At 45.7% G+C, this 23,295-nt stretch overlaps 1 long non-coding RNA gene across 2 annotated transcripts in view; it reads left to right on the forward strand.

Annotated features, from left to right (window-relative positions):
- The window catches only part of LOC116892080, a 79,276-nt gene that overhangs the window by 45,709 nt on the left and 10,272 nt on the right, over positions 1-23,295 (forward strand). For both annotated transcript variants that reach the window (XR_004386910.1, XR_004386909.1), the window contains exon 2: positions 5,168-5,290. This is a non-coding gene — a long non-coding RNA (uncharacterized LOC116892080). The remainder of the gene's footprint in view (positions 1-5,167; positions 5,291-23,295) is intronic.

The raw sequence follows: 23,295 nt of genomic DNA on the forward strand, positions 1-23,295 counted from the left end.
CCATTTGTAGATTAGCTGAGGCTGATGGTGGCCGGGACTTTCTCTCCTAGACATAGTTTAACCTGCTCTTTTTTGCTCTTTTTTTTTTTTTTTTTTTTTTTTTTTTTTTTTTTTTTTTTGAGATAGGTTCTCATGGTATCAGGCTGGCCTCTTAACCTTAGCTTGCTATGCACTCACAGTGGCCTTGAACTTCTTTCTGATCTTCCCACCGTATCTTCCAAGCTCTGAGGTTATAAGAACATGCTACCACACTGGGCTTGCCTGTCCCGTGCTGGCTAGGTGGGTACTTTACAGCCTGAGCTACGTTCCCAGCTTCAGCTCTGTGTGTTTAATTGAAATAAAAATAATTCTTTGTGTTGCGAGCCTGAAGTAAACAGAGGCAACTGTTTACTAAGTGATAGTTATAAAAATGAGTGATAATAAACATAAATTATATAAATAATAATTAAAGCCATGTATGGTGATAGATATCTGTAATCCTAGCATTTGAGAGACTGAGGCCAGAAAATTCTGAGTTCAAGAATAGCCTAGGGTATAAAGTGAGTCAGCTTACCTGTCTGTCTGCCTGTCTGTCTGTCTCACTCACACACACAAACACATACACACAAATGTGCACACACTTGCACACATACACATTCAGCTGCAACATGGAATATTTATTATATGTCAGGAACAGCATGAAAAGCTTTGTCATTGAATCCTTACAATGACCCTGTGTTATTGATGGCATCTCTTTTTTTTTTTTAAAGATTTATTCATTTATTATATGTAAGTACACTGTAGCTGTCTTTGGACACACCAGAAGAGGGCATCAGATCTCTTTACAGATGGCTGTGAGCCACCATGTGGTTGCTGGGAATTGAACTCAGGACCTCTGGAAGAGCAGTCGGTGCTCTCAACTGCTGAGCCATCCCTCCAGCCCAGCATCTCTTTTAAGAGATGAGAAAACTGATACAAAAGACTAAGAGTCCAGGAACAGAAATTGATCCCTAGCCTTGTGGGCTCCATGGCCATGGGTCTCTTGGCCATACCAGAGAGTCCTTCATTTAGTGTTGGGGCTGGAACAGTACCTATGTCCCTGCCAGGGGTTCCCATTAGACACAGTGTTCTTCTCACTGTAGTACAGTTAGTCCATTTTGTGTTGTTATAACAAAATACCTGGGGCTAGCAATCTTATTAATTTAAAAGGGGACTTAATTAACTTAAATTTCTAGAGGTAAGACCAAGATCATGTCACTTGTATGAGGGCCTCACCATGGATGGAATCACAAAAGTGATACCTACTATGCACAAAAGAACATTCAAAGCAAGAAATAATGAAGTCTCAGAAGGGCTAGGCTTCATCCTTTGCAATAAGCTATCCTCTCAAGAATTAATCTCAAGACCACTCAAGACCTCTCAAGACCACTTCCTCATTCTGTACAGCTTGGTCCTGACAAACCTGATTGGGGCAACTTGGAAATGAGGAAATGGCGGATACAAATACAGAAAAGCTGGGATCAGGTGGGCTGTGCTGGCTCTGATGGAGAGCACCTACCATGTTACCTGGAAACTAGGCTTTATTATGTACAGCATAAGGAGAAGTGTTTGGAAGGAAGATTCTGTTGGGGAGCAGTCTCAGACTGTTGTCATCCAGGAGACAGAAGCTGCAGTTGTCGGCTTTTGCACACGCCAGGCAATTGCTCCTTTTGCACACTCACACTGGGACCAGAGAAGGCTTTATCGTGTGTCTGAGCCTCACCTGAGTCTGAGGCACTGTGGTCCTTGCCGTGGCCTTGTCTATGTCTACAATGCACACTTATTCAGTCAGCACTCCCCGCACACTTTTTGTTGTTTGAGACAGGGACTTAGGTAGCCCAAACTGGTCTCAAACTTATGGTATAGCTCAGGATGACCTTACATTTCTGATCCTTCCACACCTACATCCCAACGCACTAGCAGGTCTGATTTTATGCAGTGCTAGGTACTGAACTCAGTGCTTTGTGCATTCTAGGCAAGCATTCTCCAAACTGAGCTACACCCTCAGCGCCAATCCATTGCACTGGAAGCCCAGCTTGTAAAATACAAGCCTTTGGAGGATTTATTTTAGCTATTTCCAAACTGTAACAGTAACTAAAGGTTTTCCCAGTTTAGGGAAGAAAAGAAAGGTTGGTAGGGGAAGAAAGGGGATCTGTGAGGGATCCTGCAACCACCCATCCACACTCCCCTGTGGCTGTCAGAGATGATGACATTTTAGATGTCTTCAGTCAACAAAATCTGGGGGACCTTCCTCTACATCTTTGCACAATGCCATGAGTTTCAGGATGTTACCACTATGGCTGTGTCACTATGCCCCACACATTTCCCCACAGTTAAGACCCGAGTTCCAGGCAAGACTCTGTCTCCTGCCAGTTACACAATCTTAGGCCAGGTCAAGTCACCTCTCAGGACTCAGCTTCCTCGTCTGAGGACAGGACTCTGCCTACAGCACTGGGCCTGCCCAGCCTACTCAACAGGGATGTTGTCAGTTTCAGCCATAAGATGTCAAAAGCTTTGTATAAGCTCTCTGGCAAAGTGCCCAGCACTGTACTCATGGAGCAAAAAGAACCCTAAGAACATTCTAGTCCATCACCAGGAAGCACATGGTCATGAACTACTACAGCAATCCTCCACTTCCTCCTCTGGCCTCTGTGACATGTTTTGCTCTAGTTAAGAAAGCAGTCTGCAGCCATGGGCAGCAAAGGGACTTTGCCCTCAGAGCAGTGGAGCCCATGACCATGTGTCATTCCACTATCCTCATAGCTCAGCAGGTCCTGAGCCCCTGTCTTACAACGTGCTGGGGTCTGTGCTAGGGCCTAATCCTCAACCCCAGAAAGACTGGCCTGTTCTCTGTGTCTCCCATGTGAGAGCAGAAAACTGGTCTTCATTAGATGAAGATGGGGAAGCCTATGAGGCAAGCAACAGAAAGAAACTAAGAGGAGCAGGACATGGTCAGAGTTGTAAAGTAATGATGCCAGAAGCTTCTAGAGCATAATACTTAGGCTTCGTGTGCCTCTCCCTCCAGCTTCCTGTTCATGCTTCACAGGTTAAGATGGCTGCAGGTGTAAACCACCACGTTCAGCTTCTGTTTGGACTTAAAACACAGAACAACAAAAAACAACTGATCATTAGTAAAGGTCCACTGTAGACAGAGACGTTCTTTTTTTTTTTTTTTTTTTTTTTTTTTTTTTTTCGAGCTGGGGACGAACCCAGGGCCTTTGCGCTTTCTAGGCAAGCGGCTCTACCACTGAGCTAAATCCCCAACCCCGAGACATTCTTAATTATATGTCTGTTTTTGTATCTGAGTGAGTGCAGGTACCCTCAGAGCTCAGAAGACCGCATTGAATTACACACAGTCATGAGATGCCCACTCTGGGAACTAAACTCATGTTGTCTGCAAGAGTAGCACATATTCTGTCTTTCTTTCTTTAAATTTTATTTTATTTTTAGCTTATGTATATGTATATGTGTCTGTGTGGTCAAGGGGAGCAGAGTACGTGTACATGAGTGCAGGAACCTGAAGAGGGAGAGGAAGGTGATCTTGAAGCTGAAATTACAGGTGATTGTGAACTGTCTGATGTAGGACTCAAACCTGGGTCCTCTGTAAAAGCAGTATGTGCTCCTCCCAACCACTGAGCTCTTTCTCCAGCCTGTAGAACAGCTTTAGCCTTAACCATTGAACATTCTCTCCAACTACTAAAACTTCACATTTTATCACACAATGTTACTTACTATCCCTAACTGAAATTTTCTGTTCTTCTTCTTTAGTGCTTGCTTTATAAGAATTTTTACTATTTTCTACATTTGGACAACAGAAGGGGAAAGTCTATTAAACAATAAAAAGGAAGAGGAGGAAGAGGAGGGGAGGAGAAGAGGAAGAGAAGGAGTTCAGAAAAGCTCCCACCCCATCCTCACCTCTCATACAGGCTCAGGCTGAAGTGGGGTGTTTCCTGTTGGCTCTTTGTAGTGGGGGGTCCCATGGGACCACAGGACAGTTTGTAGAGTCTCTTCTCTCGAAGCAGAGTCCTAGGTTCTGCCAAGAAGGCTGGGTGGGAGAGAAGGTGGGAGAAAAGCACAGTAAAAGAGAAAGCGTCTATAGTGGTAGTGCACACCTTTAACCCCAGCACTTGGGAGGCAGAGGCAGGCAGATTTCTGAGTTCAAGGCCAGCCTGGTCTACAGAGTGAGTTCCAGGACAGCCAGGGTTACACAGAGAAACTGTCTTGAAAATAAAACAAAATGAAACAAAGAACAAAAAGGGGAAGGGGCACAATAAAAAGAAAAACAACTACAGTAAAACCCAGAGCTCAGACTTAGGAAAACATGTCCACTGTTCCAGATTTTCTGTCATTTTCTAACTAGACACAGAAGGATTCCTTTTTTGCTTAAACACAAGCTTTATTGTTCAGAGTTACTTTCTATTGACCAAAGAACCCTGAAGTTCTTGGGATTTCATTGTTTTATTTATTTATGTTTTCTGGATGGTCTTCTGTGGAACATCTTTTCCCTTCACATGTGTGCGTTCTGTAATGTGTGTAATCGAACATACATAGGTACCATGGCTCTTTATACGTGTTATATGTGCATGTGTATGTGTGTGTGCCATGACATATAGGTAGAGGTCAGAGTACACCCCCATCATGGGTCTTTTGGTTTCCATCTTCCTTAAGGCAGGGTCTCTATTGTGGTTTCTGCTCTGTGTGTTCACCAGGCTAGCTGGCTCCTGAGCTTGCAGGTCTAGCCCCATCTGACTGTAAAGCCCTGTGGTGTACATGGTGCTCTGCCTGGTTTGACACAGGTTCTGGAGATAGGAACTCAGGCCCTCACGATTGCTCAGAAAGCACTTTTTCCAGCCTGCAATCTTGAATTTATTTCCTTTTTTTAAAAATATTTTTATGCATGTTTTGCATACATGTAGGTAAGTGTACCACATACATGACTCACATCCCCTCAGTCTGGAGTTACAGATGCTACCAGTGGGTGCTGGAAGTCAAACCCAGGGCCTCTGTAAGAGCAAGAAATGCTCTTCACCACTGAGCAATCTCTCCAGTCCATCTGAACTACTAATCCTCAGGCCTGCCCACCCCGGTGCTCACCCACAGCTTTGGTTGTGCTTTTTACATTTCTTTCACTATCTCTTTACCTGGGAAGGCTCCAGTGAACACCCCAAACTTGGATCTCCACCAGTGGATTGGAGCTGAGGAACAACCCGGACAAAACCTCTGAACCAGACATATTGTGGTCATCTGTCAGCAGCGGTCATTTTGTAATTATGTAAGTACCAGTCAGACTGCAAGGCTTAAAAACCCACCCCACAGTGGCCAGGCTGGGGGGGGGGCGGGGGGGACTCTGGTGGCAGGACCTAAAGGCTGAGGTGGAAAAGTTGTTAATTACATGTGGACTGGTCCAAAATAAAGCCAGTCCTGGAATCAAGCAGAGCTTTGAGGTAGCTAAGCACTTAGGTCTGCCATTAACACCTGCGTCACTGCTTCAGTCACTGTGCTGATGACTTGTTCTGCAAGGCTAATGTCTCCTTTTCCACTCTCCATCTGCAGTCTGTCCACATGGACACCAGGCCCCTGCAAGCTGTGACTGGCCACTGCAAGAAATAAGGGAATGTGACACACACACACACACACACACACACACACACACACACACACACACGGCAGCAGATGGAACACCCAGTCAAAGGAGGGGAGTTCATAGCAATTTGGGGGAGTGGATTCTTGTCCTATGGCTGTCAGAACAAATGACCACAAACCGGGGCGAGGGACCTACAGCAATGGGTGTTGCACTTTGGGAGAATGAGAGTCTGAACTCAGGAAGGGAGTGGAGCAGCCCGGAGCCTCTGGAGGCTTTAGCGGAGATCGGGCCTAGCTCAGGTTCTGCTGGCATCTGGGGGCTGCTGTTATAGCCTTGGTCTTCCGTGGTTTGACCTCCCTCTTCTCCCTTTACCCACTCTTCCCTTCCTCTTCCCCTCCTCTCTTCCCTTCCCTTCTCCATTCCTGTCTTCCTGTCCTTTCTCTCTTTTTGTTTTAAAACACTTAAACTATACTTATTTACTCATTTGTTTATGTGTGTGCACACCACAGAGGTCAGAAGACCTGAGAGTCTGATCTTCCCCTTCACCACGAACAGCTGCTTATCAGGCTTGGCTGCTGCCAACACCTCTACCTGTGGGGATCTCATGGCCTTCTTTATTTTGTTGAGGTAGGGTCTTGCTATGTAACCACAGCCATCCTGGTGTTTGCTATGCAGCCCAGAGTGGCCTCAAATTCACAGCAGCCCTCTAGACTCAGCTTTCAAATGCTGGGATTCACTTTTTAGAGAGGGTCTCTTTGTAGCCCTAGCTGGCCTTGAGCTCACAGAGATCCACCTGTCCTTGCCTTCTAAGTGCTGGGGTTGTAGATGAGCCACAATGGCTGGCTAAGAAGTAGACTCTGGTTCCTTACCATCCACTCAGTAATACTTGCTATGCATTTCTTATGTCATGGCCTGCACTAGGAGTAGATAGCACAGCAGTGCTGGCTCAGATTTTCATGGGGTTTCGATGATAAGGAGGACAGGTAGACAGAACAGATAATATCATATCAAGGAATGACAAGAGCTGGAAAAAAAACACAGCAGATGTGATGGCAAGGCTGAGTGGCAAGTTTAGATTCAGAAAGGAGAGCCTTTCTGCAGAGGTGACATTTCCACAGAGGTCTGAGTGCAAGCAAGGTGCCAGCAATACAGGAGGCAACAAGAGCAAAATTCCGACATGGGGCTGATTTTTTCGGTCCAAAGCACAGAAAGGTGGCTGCTACAGCTGGAACATGGTGTGCAAGCAAGAGGCATCTGATAAGCCTCGTGCTAGACCAGAAGCTGTGGGAGGAGGCACGGTGTTTATTCCAAGAGCCAGGGGTCTCAGCTGTGTGTTTACAAGCTCACTTTGGGGCTGGAGACGTGATTCAGTTGGCAGAGCACGCTGGAGGCCGAGGGAGGAGGACTAGAAATCCATGGCCATTCTAGGCTACAAAGGAGTTCAAGGCCAGCCTAGGCTACAGAAGACCCTGTTCAGACAGACAGACAGACAGGCAGGCAGGTAGGTAGATAGCAGTAGGCTGAGTAGGGAAGATTGGAGGTAGAATGCATTAAAAGGATACGCCGCAGTAAGAAGGGAAGAAGGTGGTGACTGGGGCCAGGGCATGCTGTGGAGACAGGGGTGGGCCAGGGCATGCTGTGGAGACAGGGGAGGGTCAGGGCGTGCTATGGAGACAGCGGTGGATTTGAATATGTTCTAGAGGTATCAGAGCTAACCTCACTGGCTGACTTTCTGTGGAGTGAACGAAGGAGGCAGTTGGTAGTGGAGCTTAGATTTCGGAATTAAGTTGAGTAATTGAGTTTCTACCCCACTTCCTCATTTCCTACTTTATATTTAAGCTTCATTCTGTAACCTGAGCTGGACTTGCTATGTAATCCATGCTGGCCTAGAACACATAGAAATCTTTCTGCCTCTGCCTCTCAAGTACTGGATTACAGGCACACCACCATGCCCAGCTTCTACCTTTGCTTTAACTGGCAAAATAATCCTCTCATTCAAAAGGAACAAAAAGAGAGTTTATTCTTGAGCCAAACATGAGTGCCCATGGCTTGGGAACACAAATGTATGCTGTCTCAAACAACATGTTTGGTGTGGAAACGGTTTCATGATGGTTTTATAATTTTTTGGCTAAAAAGAAAGTCATACATAAATAAAGGCATGTTATCAAATGAACCGGACAGATGCTCAGTGGTTAAGAGCACTGGCTGTTCTTCCAGAGGACCTAGGTTCAATTCCCAGCCCCCCACATGGCAGCTCACAACCATCTGTAACTCCAGCTCCAGGAGATCGATGCCCTCACACAGATGTACATGCAGGCAAAACACCAATGCACCCAAAATAAAGATAAATAAAACATTAAAAAAAAAAAAAAGACTTTCAAGGCCTTTAATCCCAGCGCTCTGGAGGTAGAGACAGGGAGCTCTCATAGTTCCAGGCAAACCTGGTCTGCAGAGCAAGTTCCTGACAGCCAGGGCTACACAGAGAAACTTGTCTTGAAAACAAAACAACAGTAACAACAACAACAACAACAACAACAACAAAGACTCACAAAAATGTTATAAAAGAAAGAAAAGGAAGGAAGGAAGGGAGGAAGGAAGGAAGGAAGGAAGGAAGGAAGGAAGGAAGGAAGGAAGGAAATTTCTGTTCAGGTCTCCAGTGCTGCTGAATGGCATTCTTAGCTTTGGGGCTGGTGGAAGCTAGTGATTTGCTATCTCGATAGATGACCAAATATTTCACACAAAATCACAGGGTATTATCAGATCAAACACAAAGGTGGGCAGTACATGGTGTTAAGGATTAAAGACAGTCTGCCATAATTTGCCTGTGGATCTGCAGCATTCCAACTCTCCACAATCAGGAGGTCCAAGCAGTCACTCCTCTTTGCAGAACGTCTAACATAGGCTTCCTTCCACCCACCCCCAACCCCATCAAGACCTCCAGTTCATGGTTTGTAGCAGAGAATTTAGCATTAATCATTTTGGGTATTTTCCTACACTTACAACCCAGAACTAACAGTTTTGTTATTTGTATTTGCCAGGGGAATGAATAATCTGTGCAGTCCATGAAGGCAGGGTGTGGGATGTGCCTCCTGGGTGGTCAGTACTAACTACAGCAGGTAGGACCTAGCCTGTTCCCTCTGGCTGTTTGTAGTAAGCAGAAGCAGGGTGGTCCTGGTGCTGGTGGGGTTTGCGGATATTTTTCTTCTGCTCATGCCTCTGTAGAAGGTGGGGAAACTGTGCTGCTCATGACTAAACTCTTGACCTTGCTTAGGATGGCTGCTCTGTCCTTCTAGGCTCATCTGGACACACGCCCCAGGAGGCTTCTGAGTGGAGTCAGGTTGAAATCCTCTGGACACTAACTGAAACCTTGATCCCGGGGTTCATGACAGATCATCAATTATGGAAAGGTCTGATGAACGCTAACAGCACTCCCGACTTCCCCAGCTGAAACCATAGAGGGTCAAAGACCCAAACTGCTGAGCTCTGCACACAGCGGGAGGAGTGTGGTGGGGGGGGAGGGGAAGGGAGGCAGAGAATGGCTCCCCAAGAGACCCTGGCTTCTAACTACAGACTCAAGAGCAGTCTCTAGCGATTAAATTAATAAACTGAGCTCAACAAATTGATCATACTCTTTAATTTACATTTATTTACTTACTTCTTTTTTTTTTAAAGATGTATTTATTTCATGTATGTAAGTACACTGTAGCTGTCTTCAGACACACCAGAAAAGGGCATCGGATCCCATCACAGATGGTTGTGAACCACCATGCGGTTGTAGGTTCCAGGACCTCTGGAAGAGCAGTCAGAGTTCTTATCCGCTGAGCCATCTCTCCAACCCCTTATTTGTTTACTTATCCATTCATCCATTTATTTGAGACAAAGTCACATTGTAGCTCTTGCTGTCCTGTAAATTGCTAGGTAGACCAGGCTGGCCTCAAGCTTACAGAGGTCCACTTTCTTCTGCCTCCTGAGTGTGGGGACTAAAGGCATGTGCCTTTATGCCAAGCCATACTCATTAATATTACTCTATATCATAGAAATGGTAACAGTGTTGGCTTACGGTTGATTCGACTGGGATCCTCCCAGGGACCTAGCAGTGGCCTGCCCCACCAGGTGCACCAGGCAGCATAGAAAAAGGGCTGCTTGCACATCGCTCCCCCCACCGGGCTCCCTCCCCCACTTCCCTCTCTCTCTCTCTCTCTCTCTCTCTCTCTCTCTCTCTCTCTCTCTCGTTCCCACACTTCTCCAGGCTCCTCTCTCTGTCCCTCTCTGTCCCTCCTTTTCTACTCTCATAGCTCTGCTCCCGTTTGTCTGCCTCTATCCCTTCTTCAGACCCTCACTCCCCTCTTCCCCCCAAATAAACCTTCTTTCTCCAGGTCTGCTGCATGGTGTGATTTCTTACGGGACACCTTGCCATGGGCCCACCAGGGACCCTGCCCACCGCCCCATTATATTTCATAACAAACAGTACATTTTAGTTTTTTAAAAATCTTTTCTTGTGTAGGTCCAAGTGGGTGATGCATTTTTTTCCAAGTCCCTGTTGTCTTCAAAGGGACTGAACGTCCACCAGACTCAGTAGACAAAGTCCCGATCTTCCTGCTTACTCGGCCAGGATAAACTGAACCTGTCTTAAAGAGAACAATGTAACCAGAGTTACCAGGCCTTGGATTTCCCTGCCGTCCTCGTTCGTTTTCAGCCTCAACTAAATACCAGCTTTAATCTGAAAATGACTCTTCCATCCCCCTGACCCCGTATTGTCTATGTTGTGGTAATCATTTGCTGACAGCAGCCAAGAGGTTGAAAGAAACCTTAAACAGAGCAAATATCCCATATCTATTAGAACAGCTTGTGGACGTGGGCTGATAACATCTGTTTGAAGTCACCGTTCTGGCTCCGTTCAGGAACTACTTCTTTGTAAACCCTGTTAAAGAGCTCTGTAAAGAGTCCTCCATTCTTCTGTTCTTCTGGTATTCAAAAACCGGAGCAAACCTGTTATAACCAGAAGACAATCGCTGGGGTGGAAGTAGAAAGTCTAATTAGGGCTCACAGATCAGAGCGGATCTGGCTGCCTGGTTCCTCCAGTCTCCCTCAGTCCCTACCCGCTTCAGGGTACGGCTGGCTTACCCCACCCCTCTCCTGAACGCTTCAGCCCGGGAACAGATCTTTGATATGCTAAATAGGAACCTCAATTAGTTATTTGTCCAAGATTGAGATCTAACCTCAGCATTCTTGTCAAGCTACTACAGGAAGTCTTTTTAAAAAATTCTTTAATTTATTACTGAGATATCCAAGTAGGGTTTCTTTTATATGACGAAGGGGGAAAAATGTTTTAAATACTAATTTTTTTTTTTTGATACATGAAGGCCATAATGATTAATCTCAAAGGTAAGCAAGTTTACCAAAGAGTTAGGGAAAACCAGTGAATACTGAGGAGGAAGTGACTTCAGGGTCCGGACTCTGGTAATTTAAGTGACAGACACCCCACAGATGCAGCCTTTGGTCTGCAGTTGGCAGCACTGTTTAGGAAGGTTTACAAGGTGTGGCTTTGCTGGAGAAACTATGTCCCTGAGGGCAGGCTTTGAGAGATTATAGTCCCCCTCCAAGTCCTCTCCCCACTCCTGGTTTGCTCTCGGCTTCCTGTTTTCTGCTCTGGGTGTCTTGCATTAGCCAAAATCGTGGTTGACTACATAGGGAGTTTGAGGTCAACCTAGGCAGGAGATGCTGTGTCAAAAAAGCACAAACAGACACAAACAAGCAAAACAAAACCAATGTGTATCAGAAAGTCCCTGAAGCTTTGGAAATCTAAGTTGCCATGGCAACCTCCTGGGTGCTAGAAATGCCAGAAAAGTGGGATAAGTGCCCCGAAAACCCACAAGCATTGAACAGACCTGGGCTCAAGAGAGAGGCCCTGCTTGAGCTCTCACATCGGGGACAAGACCTTTGAGCATGGTCCTGTTGCAAGTTTAAGGCCAGTCTTAGAGAAGACTGTATCTTTAGTATAAAACCCCCAAATTTTACATAGGAGAAGTGAGAAATTCTACTCTAAATGAGGCAAAAGGTGGCTTTGGGAGAGGCAAGGGCAGCTTTTAATTCAGAGTATGTGACCTGGACCCTCCTGACAAGTAAGCCCTCTGGCTTCATGAGTCTTTCATATCTCAGTGGATCTGTAAAAAGCAGACACTAGAAACCGTCTTTTTCCTAGAAACGTTTAGGATTTATGAGCTTTCGGTAGAGAGGTTCCCTTCTTCCTACCTCTTTCCATTTCGGTTTTGTCAATATTGGGAACTTCTGGGACCGTTCCTTTCTACTGGGAGTCAGATAGGCCACTCCTGGTAGAGTCCTTGTCTCTTCCTTTCGATCGCTCTTTCTCCTTTCGTGCAGTTGGATCGCTTTGGTTATTTGTGATTTCTTATCTGGGAGATGCTCAGGCTATAGTTTGACGTGCACACAGCCATCTTCTCTGGACCTTTCCCCAGTGGCCCTCAATCCCTTCACTTTCCTCATTTCTCCTTTTCTCGTGGTAATGCAATATGGCATCCACAATATTCAAGGCGTAACTCGTTTATGTCCATGGACTCATGATGACCTGGGGCTGCCTTCCCTCAGTTCTCAACCCTCAGGTCCCAGCCTCTCTGTAGCCCACTCAGCACAGGAAACGTCCCCCTCCGAATGACAGGGTTTGTATCGATTCAAGCTGGGAACATTTTAGTGTTTTTACCACAACTCCGCCCTGAGTATGTTTGCAGAATTATTCACCGCTACATGGCTCTCATCTGTTGAATTGCTCATTTATAAGCAGAAGGAAAACACAGTAAAATAAAAAGAATGCCAACCACAGATTTTTCTAGAATAAACAGCTGGAAATATCAGTTAAACAAACAAAACAAAACAAAACTCAAACAAAACAAAACAACCCTCAGACACTTGAATGATTTAGTTTCTAAAATATTTAGTTTTCCGTGTGCCTGTGTGTGCACACGTTCATGTCAGAGGTCAACTTGGGAGAGCCGCTTCTCTTAACTGGCTTTACTCTCATGGTGGTCTGTGATGTTCTTTCACAAATTATGTCGCTTCCAACAGCCTGTGGTAGAGTAAGAATCCTGATTCTGAAAGGAGGAAATGGGAGGTTAGCAATGGAAAACTAGGCCAAAACAGTCTGAACCCAACAGGAGAAACAGTGCCCCCTGCAGCTCGAGAGCGAATGTTTACATAAGCTTTTGAAGGGCAAGCAGTCATACCTCGCTGGGCCTGCCGTCTGCTTCTCCAGTCCGTTGACCGCCTACTGGTTTTTGTTTTGTTTTTTGAGCAGCTAGCTCACATTCCTAGCATTTCTAGCACCCAGAGGTTGCCACTGCAACTTAGATTTTGCCTTCAAAGTGTCATGCGTGGCCTACTCAGGGGCTTTCTGCTCTACACTGCAGGGCCTCACAGATATTTCTCTGGAAAATTTGTGGTGCCTATTTCCATGACCTCACAACACTTGGGTTCTGGTAGTCTGCAAAACCAGAACCTTGGAGACAACAGCAGCTTAACCTTCCTTGGACCACAGTGGTTGTGGACCCTGACTGAGTATTTGTTTTACTGGACCTAGGGAAACACTCCCCTAAGTAACCGTGTTAGAGTAGACAGCCTGGGGCTCTCTTTGTAAAGTCTGACCCTATTTCAGTTTTTGGAACTGTTTAAAAAAAATTATTAACCATTTTAGTCGTTTACATTTCAAATTATATTCCCCCTTCCCAGTTACCCCTCCACACACTCCCCAGCCCATCCCCACTCCCCTTTGCCTCTATGAGGGTGCTCCACCCACTCACCCACTCCCCCCTCACTGCTCTAGCATTCCCTTATGCTGGGGCATCAAGCCTCCACAGGACCAAGGCGCCCCCCCCCATTGATGTCAGACAAGGCAGTCCTCTGCTACATATGTTGGGGGTTTAGTCCCTGGGAACTCTGGGTGGTCCAGGTAGTTGATATTGTCCTGCTCTTGGTCCCTTTCTTGTTGTCCCAATGCAAAGTGTGAGGCTTCTCTTTACTGGTGCTAATCCCTGTAGTAATTACAACCACATGTCTGCACCTGGCTTTGTTTGAAACTCTAACCTCGCACATATTCCCTTCCTAGCCAGATTGAACATTTCTGAAACACACACACTCTGTGTTTGCTCCCAATTCTCACTGTAAGACTGATTTAAAAACCGCCACACTGCAACGATGTGCTGTCTTGAAATGTCCTCTGCCAAATGATTTAGTCCATTACTTTACTTCATTTTTGTTTTTGAGACAGGATTTCTCTGTATAACAGACCTTGATGCCTTGGGACTTGCTATGTAGACCAGGCTGACCTTGAACTCTCAGAGATCCACCTGCCTCTGCTCAAGGCATCACCACTACTGCCCAGCCAGTCCTTTACCTTTGAACTCAGTCTCACTCAGATTTTCAGGACACAAACAGAATGTAGCCATATTCTTTTCCAGTAACACTGATGGCCTCTGGTTCAGTTCCCAGTAATCCTTGTTCAAATGTGAGACCCCGTGAACACGGTCTCTATTATGTGCATTTCTCTCAGCCCTCTGGGATTCTAGGGCTTTCCTTCTCCCTCTCCCTCTCCCTGCCATCATACCCAGTGTGTGGTGCTGGGGAGGAAGCCCTGGATTTCACGTTAGATCAGGTAGCATCGGACCAACTAAACCACACGCTCCCCCAGGCTAGGGCCTTTTTCTAATTCACATTTATAAACTCATGTACTGAAAGAATAAAAAACGCAGCTAAGAAGTCAGAAGTTTAAAAAAAAAACCCAAATACCTCAAATTCCAGACCCTGCCCTCTACCTGTACTACCTGTACTAGCTGAACATAAAGTTAGATTAAAATCTTAGAGAATAATCTTGAGAAACAGGAAGCTCCTCCCAGGAACTGATGGACCATAAAGTTTAACAATCTTGAGAAACAGGAAGCTCCTCCTTGTGATTTTTCATTAGTATTCTCCACACTTTCCAATGACACCATCCCCGCCCCCTCGGGTTGTGGTTTCTCCCTTTAAATACCCTTTCTCCCAGCCTCTCGGGGTCGAACTCCACTGCCCCTGCGTGGGATATGAGTCCCGACCCCAGTGCACTGGTTCCTATCAATAAACCTCATGTTTATTACAACAAGGACGGTCTCACGTGAGTTCTTGGGGGGTCGCATCATCCCGAGACTTGAGTGAGGGTCTCCCCGCTCCAGGGGTCTTTCAGTACGCTCCTCTAAAGGCAGGTGCAAAGGCTTAAGAACAACATGATCTGGTCTATCTTAGCAGCGACAGCGGGTCTTTCAAAGTAATTTTTGGTTACTAGTTAATTTTCATGTCACTGTGACCAAAATACCAGGTAGAGAAGTGTGAGATCTGGCTCCAAGCAGTCTGGTCATCTTCTGTTTGGAATTCTAGATAATTTTATGCATAAAAACCAGGAGCCTTTCTATAGAAGTGGGAAAATCTTACTGATTTCTATTCAGAATTATAATGGCCACAGTGAATTACTTTAATCAGAGACATAGTTATCCGTCTGTGGACTCCATTGGGAGAAGAGGATTCTGAGTGACTCAGAATCACTGAAACATAGCTCTGATTGATAGGCAGAAGCTGCAAAAAAAAAAAAAAAAAAAAAAAGCAAACGAATAGAAAGTTACCTCAACAGAGTCCTTGTGGATTAGTCACTTGTCTGTGGCTGTGATTAAATGTCACTACTAAAAGCAACTTAGGGAGGAAAGGGTCTACTTGGGCTCATGGTTCCAGAGGGACATCGAGCCCACCGTGGCGGGGAAGGCATGGCATGGCAGCAGGACCAGAAAGCTCCCTATTACACGTGGTGCACGTGCAGGAAGCAGAGGGAGAGCAGGAAGCAGGGTCAGAGTGTAAGCCCTCAAAGCCCAGCTCCTGTGCATCCTCCGCCAGCACCAGCTGGATCTCTTCCATCGTCTCCCACACTGGGACCAAATGCTCAAATCCACGAGTCTGTGGGGAACATTTCTCACTCTGACCACCATACCTTACAAAGGACAAACGGAAACAGAGCTCACTGGCTTACCTCTGACTGTACTCTGTCTCCACATTCTTCTGCCCAACTCCTCTGGGCCTTCCCTCCTCCCTCCTCCCTCCCCCTCCTCCCTCCCTCCCTCCTCCACCTCCTCTTTGCAGGTCTTGCAGCTGGGTGTGTGTTTTGAGTGTCTTTATGTAGCTCTAGGTGGTTTGGAGCCCTTGGTGCAGCCTGTGAGAAGACAAGTGATAACAAGATGGCCATATACTGGAAGTGATAATATACTGGAACAGAATGCTATTTGAAGATATGCCTCAAACTGGAAAAATATTCCAGTTTCTGGTTTAGGAAACAGGATTTATTATTTATCTGTTTAATATTAGTGGAACTGGGGATTAGATTCCCAAGTTAGACAAGTACTCTACCACTGGGTTAAGCCTTGGGCACAGTGTAACAGGTTATTAAAATATTTTATTTGAAGCTGGGTACACCTTTAATCCCAGCACTTGGGGAGGGTGGGAGAGAGAGGCAGGCAGACGTCTGAGTTTGAGGCTAGTCTGGTTTACAGTGGGAGTTTCAGTCTAGCCAGAGCTAAACAGAGAACCCCTGTCTTGAAAAACAAAACAAACCGAACAAAAGGATTTTCTTTGTATTCATGTGTGTGTCTGTGAATGTCTGTATGCACATGTGTGTGTCTGTGAATGTCTGTATGCATGCACACTATGTGTACGTGGGCGCCCTCAGAGTCCAGGAAGAGGGTGTTGACCCCCTGGAGATGGATGATTTGCAGGAACCGGGGGCTACGCAGAGTAGGTGCTGGAACCAGGTCTGCTGGAAGGGCAACAACAGGTTTTAATGGCTGAGGCTTCTGTGTACTCAGAAGATTTTAAAATTTATTTACTTTTGAAACAGGGTCTCATATAGCCTAGGCTGGCCTAGAACTTGATGTAGAGATGAGTCTGGCTTTGAATTTCTAACCCTCCTTTTCCTATTTGACTCTTACGCTGCACGCATCTATATTCTTGATGAAAAATAAAACCAGACAAACTTCTACGGATTGACTTGAGGAAGTAATCAGTATGCAGCATGAAGTTAACGAGCGGCGGATGAGAGACACTTTCGGGGTAGCTTTTTTGTACATGGAAGGGTAGAGAGATAAAAGGAAAGCCTGGACTTTAGCTTCCTTCATATTTGCTTTGATTTTCTCAATCTTTTATTTTGGAATTAACATGCATCAATTTGCAGCATTAGAACAGAGAGGATTAACAACTTTTCAAGTCCATCACTGAGACCGAGAGGACTTACCAGTTTCCTGAATCAACCTCCCTAGAGACCTACCCTTGTAATCTTGGCCCCCAGGAGGCTGTGGTAGGAGAACGTTAAGTCTGAGTTATAGTGAGTCCCCGACAGCCTATGCTTGTGAGACCATTTCAAAAGCTAGGCACAGGGTCAGACTTCTATAATCCCAGCATCGGGAGTGGAGGCAGGGGACCAGGAGTGCAGTGATATTTTTATTAATAAGCCACGTTGCAAGGCTAGCCTGTGCTACATGAGACCATCTCAAACAAATAAATACAAAAACAATAACAGCAAAAATCTAAACAAACAAACAAACAAACAAACAAAAAACCGAAGCAAGCAAGCAAACAAAACCACATTCACTGCTTTTTTTCTTTCCCGTTTTTCCACTTGGGGGCTTGCTATGTGAAGTCTCTGTTCCTGAGTCAATGTCAGCCTCTAGATGAGCCCTACCAGGAGTGGGCACCTCCTATCTCCTCCCTCATCCCTCCCCGGCTTTCAAGTCTCTTCTCTGCTGTGTCTCCCTGGGAAGAGGACAGTTTTTTTCCTCCATCTCCCTGCCCCTGTAATGTGCCACTCAGAGGCATGACTCATTAAAGGATCCGCACAAGGATATGACCCATGTTTTCAAGGTCCTGGGCAGGGTCTAACAGGGGCATAAGTTAACCCAAGAATGCATTTCCTTTTCTTTTTAGAAGATTATTTATTTACGTGTGTCTTAGGGTTTTACTGCAGTGAACAGACACCTTGACCAAGGAATCTATTACAAGGACAACATTTAACTGGGGCTGGTTTACAGGTTCAGAGGTTCAGTCCATCATCATCAAGGACTGGGCATGTGAACATCCAGGCAGGCATGGTACAGGAGGAGCTGAGAGGTCTATATCTTCCTCTGAAGACTGCTAGGAGAAGACTGGTTTCTAGGCAGCTAGGATGAGGGTCTTAAAGCCCACACCTGCAGAGACACACTTCCTCCAACAAGGCCACACCTACTTTAACAAGGCCACACTTCCAAATAGTGCCGCTCTCTGGGCCAAGCATATTCAAACTACCATGGATGTCTGCGCACATGCTGGTGCCTTCAGAAGCCAGAAGAGGGCGTCAGATTCCCTGGACCTGGATGGACTTACAGACCAGTGAGTGGCCAGCCATATGAGTGCTGGGAATTGAATCGGGGTCCTCTGGAAGATCACGTTCTGCTCTTTTTTTTTTTTTTTTTTTTTTTTTTTTGGTTCTTTTTTTTCCGGAGCTGGGGACCGAACCCAGGGCCTTGCGCTTCCTAGGCAAGCGCTCTACCACTGAGCTAAATCCCCAACCACGTTCTGCTCTTAAACACTGAGCCATTTGCTCACCCCACCCCTATCTCCCCATCTCCACCCCCCCCCCGAAAAAATGTTTGTTTCCTTGTACAACGCCCGGCCATAAACTCAATCTGTGACCGGCAAGGGCAGGTTTGGGGTATTACAGAGTAGGATATAGGAACAGCAGGTATTCTAAGGGAATGTGAATTTTCCTGAAAAGCCACAGATGACTGATAGTTGTTAAAAACCTGAGGTTGTTGTCCCTGGGTGGGCTTGAACCATCAGCCTTGCTGATTGAATGCTCTAACCGACTGTGCCACAGAGACAATAAGGGAACTTTTTTTTTTTTTTTTTTGTCTACATTCAAGTGTACCTGAGGCTAAGCAAGCAGAGCCTCTCTGTGGAGGACTTCTGGAGTAAGATTTTGTCTGATAGCAAGCTAAAGCCTTTACCCCAAACAACAGTTTGATTGTCAACCAGGGGTATGCTAAACTATCATGTGGAGTTCAAAACACTTCAAACAAGACAAAAACCCAAAATGGAACTCCATTCCCAGAACCGCAGCGGCCAGCCAGCTTTGTCCTCTGGCGCCCTCATGTGGACATTCAAGAAATTGCATTTACTGTCTACGATAGACTCAGGACTTTCATTATTGACTTCTGTACTGCGTCACAAAAGAAAATGTAAGAGAAAAGAAAGAGAAGAGAAAGAGAGAGAAAGGGACAGGGCATCAGGGATTCCAGCACACGAGCAATATTTGAGAAATTTATCTCATTTGTGAGCACACATGGAGGCCAGCAATATTGTAATTGGTATGATATTTTTCCTTCTCTACAGGTTAGCTGCTGAGCTAAGGACAATCCTGAACTTCTAGCCTTCTTGCCTTCACCTTCTAAGTGCTGGTATTACAAGCATTTGCCATCATGTCCAGTTTTATTCATGTTTTTGAAGTGTCTTGAATATAGTTTTTAGATCTTAAAAATAATCAAAACTAAAGTATTATTCCTCCAAAACACTAAAACCATTTCTCCTTTGCCTTGGAAGTAAAAATAAAATCCAGGATAGTCTTTTTTAGATGTATGTAATGATACTGCTGCAGCTGATGTACATACCCACTAACATATATAATAACGTGTATTTTGATTAAAACTGGCATTAGGTAGTGTCATTGAAAGATCTTGCTTGTGTCTGTGTTTGTGTGTGTACTGCTTGTGACTGAACCTAGGACTTCACTGTACCAAAGAGCTGCACACCTCCAGTCGCTATGTTACCGTTAAGATCTTTTGACATAAATTTCATAATTTAGTCTTATGCACTTCCAATCACTCTTATGTAACAAAGCACTTTCTTAGGAGAGAAATATATTATTCAGGTACAAAATTAAGCAGTAAGCTGGCAGGTCCAGTGGCACCTGGGTGTAATTCCAGCACTTGGGAAATGGAGGCAGGATCGGGAGTTCAAAGTCACCCTTGACTTGATTGCAAAGCAAATTTGAGGCCGACCTATTAACTGGGCTCTCGAAGAGGAGAGATGGAGGTTCCCTGGAGCAAGTGGACTACAGTGGGTGAATCCGTGAGCTCTATGCCTAAGTGAGAGACGCAGCCTCAATATATATGGTGGAGAATGGTTGAGGAAGACACCCGTGCCAACCTCTGGCTTCCACATGCACAACACAAGTACATGCATTTCTGAGCACGGGCTTAGGTCCTGATGTGTCTCAACTTACACACATGCATGCACTCACCACACAAATATATGCAAGAGAGGAGTGAACAAAGTGCTCCCTGAAGACATAGGTTAGGGGATTACATGAACATTCTAGTGCTGGGGTGGGCCACCCCTTTAAAGTGTTGGTCACTGGGACTCCTGAGGCCCTCCCCGCGGCACCATAGGAAATAGCTGCTGCCGTACTGACCAGCCAGGCAAGGTGAGCGCACCGATGCAATGGTGGTGAGTCAGTTGCAGAAGTAACCAGCTGCTTTCCGGTTTGATCGAATGCCTGCTCCCCTGGGAAGAAGTCACATATGGCTCTGTAGACCCAGTTAAAAAGTACATACATGTCTGAGGTGGCCAAAGGCCCTAGTGGGGACACTACTTTGGTTACTTTGCTGAATAGACATGATGTGCTTATCCACACACTTTCTCAGCAACTGTTTATGCCCATAGAAGGCTACTGCTGTCGGCTTCAGTCAGAGTCACTGGTGACTGCAGAGACTCATGACTGTCAGAGTACTAAAACTAAATGACCATTGTCATTGTCACAAAGGGGACACACTCATGCTCGCCAAGGTCCAGGAGACATTTTGGAAGAAGAAAAGAAGAAGAGGAAGAGGAGGAGTAAGAGGACAGGGGAAGATGAGGAGGAGGTCAGTTTGCTGACTTCCAAAATTTCTCAAGGGTTTCTTACCCAGACCCGAGCTTGTGTAGGTCTGTCCATGGGCCAAACTGAGGGACACCTGCTGGACACTGTGATGTATTATCAGCTGCTCTACTAAGCAAGTGACATTGTTCTCTGTGGTGGCAACTCTTTTGGAAGAACCTGTCCTGAACCTTGTTCAGTCTCTGTCCTGTCTTTGGGAACACGCTTCATGTCCTAATCCTCTTCGAGTGGCAAGGACATTGGCTCTCGGAGAGTCTGGGTGAGGAAAGTTAAGCCACACGTCTTTCTTTCTGTTCTCCACTGACATTCAGCTGTCTACCTACAGATGTGACTCCCGTCTTTGCATCCCACCAGATAGCATTGCCAGATCAGGGCACTGCGACATTCTTGGATCTGTGCCCTACCTGCTTGGCTCTGCAATTGACTTCTATTCTTACTTTGTTTTATTTTCCTTTATTTTTTTTCTATTCTTTTTTTCGGAGCTGGGGACCGAATCCAGGGCCTTGCGCTTGCTAGGCAAGCGCTCTACCACTGAGCTAAATCCCCAACCCCATTTCCTTTATTTTTGACACAGGGTCTCATATATACTAAACTGGCCTTGGATTTGCTATGGAGTCGAGAATGACTTTGAGCTTTTGATCCTCCTGCCTCCATTTTCAGAGTGTTGGGATTACACCACACTCAGCTCTGTAACTATTTTTAAGTTCTGGAGTCAGTACTCCCATTGGTCTGGACTAAACACATAGAAACATCAGAATCCAGTTAGGGAGAAGTGCCAGGGCTCTGCGGAATGGCAGGTGACTAAAGTTAATAGGAAGTCACTGCAGATGCTCAGAATATTTAGAGGAGGACGTCTGAATATTGCCAACACACATACACACATGCACACACACAGACAAATACATACTTACACACCCACATATACACACACTCACTCAGACATGAATACTCACACACAAACACACATACATGAGCACACACTTATATACACATTCAGACACATGACTACACACACACACACACACACACACACACACACACACACACACACACTTGGGATGGTGACAGTGTGGATTATCCTGAGCTGGTCATTGCACATTGCATACAATAGCACATTATATTTACATAGCGCATTGTAAAGTTATCCTATGGGAGGATGGGAGCTGGAGAGAGGACCCAAAGTTACGGCTACTGGCTGCTCTTCCAGAGAACCGTGCAGTGGCTCCCGGTGGTCTGTAACTCCAGTTCTAGGGAAAGCGATGGGGGCTAGGCACATATGTGGTGCACAGATTATGTGCAGGCAAAATATCAAGAAACTCAAAATGTTGAAGTGGATGCAGTGAGTGGTCTATGCCCGTAATCGTAACATTCAGGAGGTGAAGACTGAAGGATCCTAAGTTTAGAGCTACATAGTGAGACCCCGCCTAAAACCAAACCAAAACCTAAAATAATCAAAATGTAGACACAACATTTTAATAAATTGTCCTGCTCTAAAAAAATCCAGAAGTTCACAAAACCAGAATTTTAAAGGGTTTATCTTAGATTTAACTGGGATAACGGATTTCATGAAACTCAGTGTATTCTTATTCCGATTAGGTTTGAATGCTGTAGCTGTGATATTACAGGCTCACTGCCAGCTCGTTTGCATGTTGGTATCCACATAGGGAGCAGAGGCTCTGGACTGTGATCATCAAGACCAGACACTCAGATTCTAGACCTAACGGAACCCCAGAACCCTCCTCTTACTGTACGGCTAAGAAGACTGACTTTGACAATGCCCATTTCTGGGCACATTACTGAATTTTCCTATGCTAGAAAGTAGTCACCCAGCTCTCTGAGCTGCTTGCTCTGTTACAGTGTCAGTTTTGGTTCTGAAGCTGTGTAGTCTGAAGGGAACAGGTCAGTGATTATCAAGTTATTAGGGTCGCCAGGGGATCAAAAGATGGGGGTTGGGGATTTAGCTCAGTGGTAGAGCGCTTGCCTAGGAAGCGCAAGGCCCTGGGTTCGGTCCCCAGCTCCGAAAAAAAAAAAAAAAGATGAGTCTGGGAACATTCAGGCCCCATCCGCTAACAACAGGATAGGCATCCCACCCCACTTAGTGCTCCAGACCAATGGTTTTCAATCTGTGGGCCGTGATCTCTACAGTGGTTGAGTGACCCTTTCACAGGGGTCGTATCGGATATTTACATTATGATTCGTAATAGTACCAAAATTACAGTTATGAAGTATGGACAACATTTTATGTTTGGTTCACCAGGACTTGAGGAACCGTATTAAAGGGTAGCAGCATTAGAGCGGTTGAGACCCACTGCTCCAGATGTCTATCACTTAGGAGGCTTTATTATAGAGTAGCTTGGTGAAGGAGGGAAGCCAAGTGAGGCTCCGTAATCTTCCCGCCCAGCCACACAGCAGTGAAGAAGCCACTACTTCACACCTCCCTTCTGTAAACAGCACGGCCCATCTTCCAGCTTGGCTGTAGACTTCTGCACTGCCCCCCTGTGGCAGAGCAGGAAAGTGCAGAGGTCCAGGAAGCGTCACCCCCATTCTTTTTTCCATAGTGGATATTTCAAAATGAGAGCACCAGGGTGGAGCGCCTTCATATTTCAGGGAGGGACTTTCCAAGGTTTCCAAACAGATCCTCCACACGTCCCAGGGAGGAAATGGAAGACTATTATCTATATTTCTGATCTAATTTATTTCCCGAGAG

This window comes from Rattus rattus, chromosome 2 (genome assembly GCF_011064425.1).
Source record: "Rattus rattus isolate New Zealand chromosome 2, Rrattus_CSIRO_v1, whole genome shotgun sequence".
Lineage (NCBI taxonomy): Eukaryota > Metazoa > Chordata > Mammalia > Rodentia > Muridae > Rattus > Rattus rattus.